Genomic DNA, 7,552 nt, shown 5'->3' on the forward strand with positions numbered 1-7,552 from the left:
CGAATTTTAAAGGTATTCTCTAAATTTTTAAAATATTAATATAGAAGTTCGGTCGCAATTGATAAAATGTGTAAAAATTCAAATTTGACAAATAAAATCAAAATTTGGAATATGATTGAAATTTTTTTTTAAATAAAAGACAATTATAAAACTAAGATATTTAATTGTAATTGATTAAATATACAAATTTAAAAAATTATATAGCTAAAAAAATGATTTAAAACAAACATAGTTCATTGTTTTGAATAATTTTAAGTTTGAATATGGGTCCACAAACAGTGTCCCTTCAAAAATATACTCCAAATAGTTCCAGAAATGGATTAAGTTTCCAGAAATAGCCCAAATAGTTCCATTCCAAACCCATCGAATTATTGTCATTGAAGCATTAATGTGAGTTGTGGCATGGTGTGCATTGCTCCACCTCTATTTTTTCGTTTTCCTTAATTTATAGCATTGGGATTTTCTCAAGTTCAAATGAACCTGAAGAGATCATATTTACGATCTACACTGTTCATTGTAAAATGAACGGTATAGACTAATTTAATTAAAATTGTACCTTTTCAATCTAACACCGTTCATTTTACAATAAATGGTGTAGATCGTGATCATTACCTTCTCAAGTTCAAAATGAACTTGAGTAAATTCCAATCCTAATTTATATACTACTTATATCTTGCATTAAACGATATAATAAATTATTAGATCTATCTGGTTCAACAGTCGGCGGTACTGGTAGCAGATAATTTTTTTACTGATCGCGGATAGGAGTATAATCTTACTGAGATTCGATTAATCATTCTGATTAAAATGTTAGTTAATTATAAGTCTAATGGTGAGAAAAATTTAAACCTTTTAAATTTGTTACAATTTAATCCGAACTTTTAAATTTTTGTACTAATAGGTAAATTGTATTTTTTATTACAATAATAGCAATATTGCATATTTTATACGGAGATTTTGACTGTGAGTTTTTTTCACTTCTTGTACCTTTTAATATATTATTATTTATTTGACAAAAAAAATATTATTATTTATTTAAAAAAAAAATTAGACTCATAGTCTAATTGAAGATAACAAGTGGCCAGTGGCTATTATTGCAATAGAAAAGTATAATTTAATTATTATTGTAAAAATTAAAAAATTGATTAAATTGCAACAAGCTGTAAAGGTTAGGATGTTTTTTTCCATTAGACCTTAATTATATAGGGTAATACTTATAATAATTAATATTTTCATAATATAAAAAATAGATTATATTTAATAAAATAAATAAATTTTAAAGTTATTTATATAAAGCTATACTATATATAAAAGCACGGATGGGGGGAGGGACATGCAAATTTACTGAATAATCCTTTTCAGTTTATTACTAAATAATGGTTTTATAGTTATTAACTATTTAGTTATTTAACTAATCACTAAACATATATTATAATTAAAGTCCTAATCAGAATAGATAGCTAAATTGTCTCCAATTTAGTTTTTAGTATGTAGAAAACATTTCTCCAAATTAGTAGGAATATTTATCTTTTAGTTTGATTGAACTACAAAATTAAAATACTGCATTTGATCGACATATTATTATTTTAATTTCCCTTTTATTATTTTTTAAGATATTATTAATAAAATTAAGTTAATTATTTAATTATGATTATCATAAAATCAAAAAAAAGAATAAATTCAGTATAGAAAAAAATTTAATAAGTGAATATATTATATTTACTTTTACAAAAATGCTTAACTAATTTAATATTGATTATAATTAAAAAAATTGATATAATTATAATAAATTTATTATACATTGACGAATCACGTTACGAGCCACGTGCATAGCACGTAATGCGAAACTAGTATATATAAATTAACTAATTAATTTAAAAAATTAATTTAGAGTAACTATTCTAATATAGTAATTTTTATTGTAATACAAATTATAAATAATTAGATCATTTTAAAAATTAATTTGAATAACTTTGTATATTATTAGACAATAAACACAACTATATTTTCTTACTCTTATTTAGATTTGATTTATCAATAATTTTAAGTGTGTTATTATTGTGCTTTTTTTACGAAAAAAAATTTGATGGAGTCTGATCATCTTTCTAAAGTTGAATCTTACCATCTTAATAAATTTTCAAGAAAATTAAATTCGGCGTCTGACCGTTTGGCCTTTCTATTTAATACGGATCTTAAGAACTCTTTCAAATACTTAAGATGTAAGGTTGGAACTGAGCCCATCCTTGGAATCAAGTGAGTCAAACCCAAGGTGGGTGTTTATTGTGGTTTTTTACTAAGGCTTAATGCCTTAAAAAAAATCCCGATCTTTCATCCCCTTTTCAATCCTACCATGACGTTGAAATTTATCAATTTTATTTCATTTTGTATTTTTTTCATTTCAATTGTAACCTAAAGCATAAAATTGATCTTTATTTATTTGACAAAAATTTAATAAAGTTTTTTAAAAATGGTCATTTTAATATAAACAGTTAATATAATATAAAAAAAATTAGAAAACTTTTGTCAAATAAAAAAAAGTTAATTTTATGTTTTAAGATACAATCGAAATGAAAAAAATACAAAATACGGTAAAATTAATTGATTTTTAATGTCAGGATAGGATTGAAAAGAGGATGGAAGGTCAGAATTTTTTAAAACATTAGGTCTTTTATTAAAGAGAATGTGGAACCTTTTTTAACACCTAAGTACAAATAAGAATAGAAAGTACATTGTGTTTATTGTTTAAGTCATTTCAAATTATTTCGGTCTTTCAGAAAGAATTATTATTGAATGCACAAATTATTCATGATAAAGGTATCCTAATTAATTTGTTTCATATTTACAAAATTGGTACTTCAAATTATAATTTTTTGAGGATTGTTTATTTAACAATCCACAACACCAGTTGTTTTTATTATTCGAGAGCATGAGCATATGTGAAAAAAAAATTAAAATTATTTCGCATTCATACTATTTAAAAAATAGCCCATTAATACCAATGGCACGAGTTAAATCAATTTAGATTTTTTTTTTATGACAAATTGACAATTTAGTTAAAAAGAAAATGAGACTTAAAAATATATTCAATTTTATCAAACTCTAACCATGTGCATATTATTTTCTTGAAGATCAGCAATTAATATTGCTCTTTGTGGTCCAAAAGATAAATGTTTTTTTGTACATATTTATTTTCTCCTTAATAAAAATGGTCCAACACTTGAGCTACAACCACCCAAAAAATACATCCAGAATAATCAATTTAACTGTTCAAAAGTATCGATAGTGACCAATAATTTATTATCGAATTATAATTTTCTTATCGAACAAAGGATCAAATCACCCCCTCAACTTGGCACGAAATATCAAATGAGTCATTTTGGCCGGTTTTGGTACAAACTAACCCAAAAGTTGCGTTTTTGTCTCAAAAACCCCCCTCTGCCAGTCTCAGTTCGCGATTGACATACACGCAACCCATTTTATTAATTTTTTAATAGAAACCGTTGATCCTTAAATAGAAACCGTTTCTTACAAACCCAATTTCTTTCTTAACCCTAATTTTCTTTTCTCTTTGAAATCCCTAATTTCTGAAATCCCAAATTTATTTATTTTCTCTTCTCTCTTTGAAATTCCCTATCCCTCAGTTTTTCATAACCTTAATTTCTCTGTTACTACTTGTTGAACATGTCAACTGGGGCAACTTCTCGAGGATCTTCAAGTCGATCTAGTAGACGACGTTGCCTTCGACGTGAGCGCTCCAACCGGCCTGATTTTCATTACGAAGGAAGACCTCATTACTGTGATTGCGGGGTTTTTGTGAAGGCTCCGATTTGGGTATCTTGGACAAAAGATAACCCAGGAAGAAGATTTTATGGGTGCAAAAATGCTGAGCTGGGTTGTGGATACTTTGAATGGGTTGATGATGCGTATACTGCTCGATCGAAACAATTGATTAATGAATTGTTGGATGAAGTTGATGATTTGGTTCTTGGGAATGATTGTTTCAATAACCTGCAAGATAAAGGAGAGTTGGAGAATTTGGTGAAACTAGCTAGGGAAGAAGGGGATATTTATAAAAGGAGATTCTGGTGTGTAGGTGGTGCATTTGGAGTACTTGTAATGGTTGTAGGTCTTGTAATAGTTGCTGTCATTGGCAGTGCCTAATGACTTGTAGTTTATTTTATCTAAATGATGTAATGGAATTATTAATTATGAATGAAATTTTGCAGGTTAAGCAAATGTTAGTATTGTGTGTGCATGCAGTTGTTGTTGTTAGTGATATTACATGTAAAAAATAACACTGCTGTTTGACATAACAAACTAATCTTTCATTTAACCAAAAACAGAGATAACAAGCCTGTTCCCATAACAAAAAGAGCAACATTCATTACAAGAAACCTGTTAATAAACTGCCCAAAATGTAGTTTGCTTATACATGCACTACATTGCCAAAATACCTAATCTAGATGACTACCATCATCATTGTGCACACAGGCACACAAAATTCACAAAATACAAACCAAAAAGAACTCCATAGCCAAGTGGTCAGTCATATCCTCCAATTTGGCTTGGGAGTTGGCTGCTTGAAAGGAGCATTAACTCTGTTTGTTGGCTTTTGCCTCTGGCCATGGGCAACACCTCCTAAGTTGGGTATCTGTTGCACTCCAGGTACATGCGAAGCAGACTGTGAAAGTTGTGATCCCATGGAAGTGGATTGCTGCACATTGAATGGAGTTGGTGTAGTGACTGAGTTTGAATCAGTTTGTGACAGAGACTGACCAGATACTGTGTGGGTGAAATGTGGTGGACCTACACTATGAAAGGCAGGTGGTGTTGGGATAGAGAAGCTGTTATATGGGGGGTTAGGAGCTGATTCTACTGTAACCCCTTTATTCCTCTGCATCTGCCCAATCCTTCTCTCAACTTCAGATTCGAGTTGTGTAGTTGATATGCTCTCACTCCCCATCCATTGAGAGCCAGGTGCCCTGAATCTGCCATAATAAGGTCTGCCCTCATATTGCACGGTGCTAGTTTTATGGAGTATCTTTCTTTGGAGCTCTTTAGGTATTGGATTGTCTGAATTGAATAAGTTATCCCCTAGTTGACCAGACTACAATGAAAGAAACAAGAAAGCACTTAGCTAACATAATCAGACATATTTTAAAAAGAAAAAAAGAAAGCACTTAGCCAACATACATTGAATGAAACCTCCCCTGTAATGTCATCTCGGCAAAGTCCTGCCCCCACTGTGTTTGACATGTTTTTCTTGGATTTGGTACTAGGGAGACGTATCTTTTGTTTGTCCCTGCCCCTTTGAACCCCTGAAGCATTGCCCCTTTCCTGGAAAAAAATGAAAGTCAAAATAAAATATGGATCAATCACCCCCCTGTACAATATATGTTTAGATCAAATTCCCCCCTTAACTAGCAAAAAAAGAATCAAATAACTCCTCAAACTTGTCTAAATTGGGTCAATGTCCCCCTCCAACCAAAAAACAGGAATGCAAAACAAGAAAGAAACCTGAGCAGTTGGAGCTGGTGGTTGTTCATTTGCTGGTCTTGTTGATGCTTGTTCAGCTGTTCCTGTTGCTGGTGCTTGTTCCTCTATGTCAGTATCTTCATCAATCAGATGCAATTGCTTGCCCTTTTCCTTTGCAGGCACTGTAATACCATTCTTCTTTTTCACACATCCTCTAGCATTATGGCCTCTGTTATGGCAGTAACCACAAGTCATCACAGCACCTGTCCTAGCCAATTTTCCAGAAGGCTTTGGCTCTTCAGGATCTTTTCTTCTTGCCCTCTTTGGTCTGCCAGCATTTCTGGTGACCTTTGGAGGCAAAAGGGGCTCTTTCCCTGTCCTTGGCCACATTGATTTTCCCTTAATTGGCATCATTGCATACCCATAGCTAGCCAAGTATTTATCCTTAGAATAACAATCATCTATGAAGCTTAATAAATCCTTTCCACTATGGTATATGCCACAAATACCATGAGGACAGGGAATTCCAGCTAAATCCCAAAACCTACATGTGCAACTTCTAGTAAGAATATTAACAGTGTGACCATTTTCTCCCTCTGAAATCTCATACATAGATTCTCCATTGTGATCTAAATGGCAATTACAAGCCCTGTTCATATTTTTTTCAAGCATCAAAACAGAACTGGGACTCACATTAGTAAACCATTTTTGACACTCAATCCTCTTTTTGTGAATCCTATTCATTGCATCTTTCCTAACCCATTCAAGAAGTCCTAAAATATGCATCTTCCTAGCCTCTAACAAATCCCCATTGAATGATTCACACATGTTATTATCAACAGCATCACACTTAGAATCAAATGAAAAATATGCCTTACACCATGTGTGTGGTGGATATGTAAGTAAATGTTCAACTGAACCATTACCTAAGGCATCCATCTTCTCAAGTTGATCATGAAAATACTCCTCAAATGTGCTTCTTGCACACATCCAAAACTGCTTCCTGAAATCACCCCCACTCCATCTTTTTTGCCACCTCATGAAGATATGTTGTGCACACCATCTATGTTCTGCTTCAGGAAATTCCTCCTTGATGGCTGGAAGGAGGCCCTGAAAGTACCATAAAAGTCATGTTGTCAGTCACTAAACAAGTGTAATAAAATTTACATCTACTAAATATTCACAAAACTTACTTTTTGCATATCAGTTATCAAGGTTAATTTGGTTCCATCTCCCAAGTCAAGGTCCTGCTTCAAGTGTTTTAAAAACCACCTCCAAGTAGCTTTGGATTCTGTTCTCACAACTGCCCAGGCAATTGGATATCTCTGATTATTGGCATCCCTTCCAATGGCTGTCAGCAACTCACCTTTGCAAATTGTTTTTAGAAAACAACCATCCAGCCCTATAACAGGCCTACACCCAGCCTTCCATCCTTGCTTCAAAGCAGCAAAGCAAATGTACATGGCACCAAACTCAGCAGGATTGGTCCTATCAGCCAATATATCAACTGTGCTTCCAGGATTAGTTTCCAGTAGCTCCTCTCTGTAGTCCCACAACAGACCATATTCCTCCAAGTAGTCCCCTTGTAACTCTGCCAACAGATCAGCTTTCACCCTTTTGCACTTAATATCAGTGACATCCAATTTTAGCTCCTTCTTAGCCCTAGCTTTCAACTCTTTTGCTTTGAGGTGAGAAAAATTAGTGATTCTATCTCTGAAATAGTCCACCAAAAACTTCTGAGTTGCTTGTCTAATTTTAAACTCTCTGTAGCACTTATGGTGATGATCATAGGTCTTAACCTTGAAATCACCAGTGCTAGTTTGCTTGCTAGCTAATATTGTCCAATCACAACCCTCCTTCTTACAAGTTGCCCTCACTCTGGATGGTTCATTTTTCAGCATTGTCAGCTCAACACCCCTATTGACAGCATATTTGTTTAAAGCTTCTCTAAACTGAGCAGCATTTTCAAATACCATTCCTACTACAAATGCAGGACTATTGGTTTGAGGGTCATAAACCACCCTTACTGTAGCACTGGGAACTCTTGTCTCTTGAACATCTTCACCTACTAACACTG

This window comes from Mercurialis annua, linkage group LG5, assembly GCF_937616625.2.
Source record: "Mercurialis annua linkage group LG5, ddMerAnnu1.2, whole genome shotgun sequence".
Taxonomy (NCBI): Eukaryota; Viridiplantae; Streptophyta; class Magnoliopsida; order Malpighiales; family Euphorbiaceae; genus Mercurialis; species Mercurialis annua.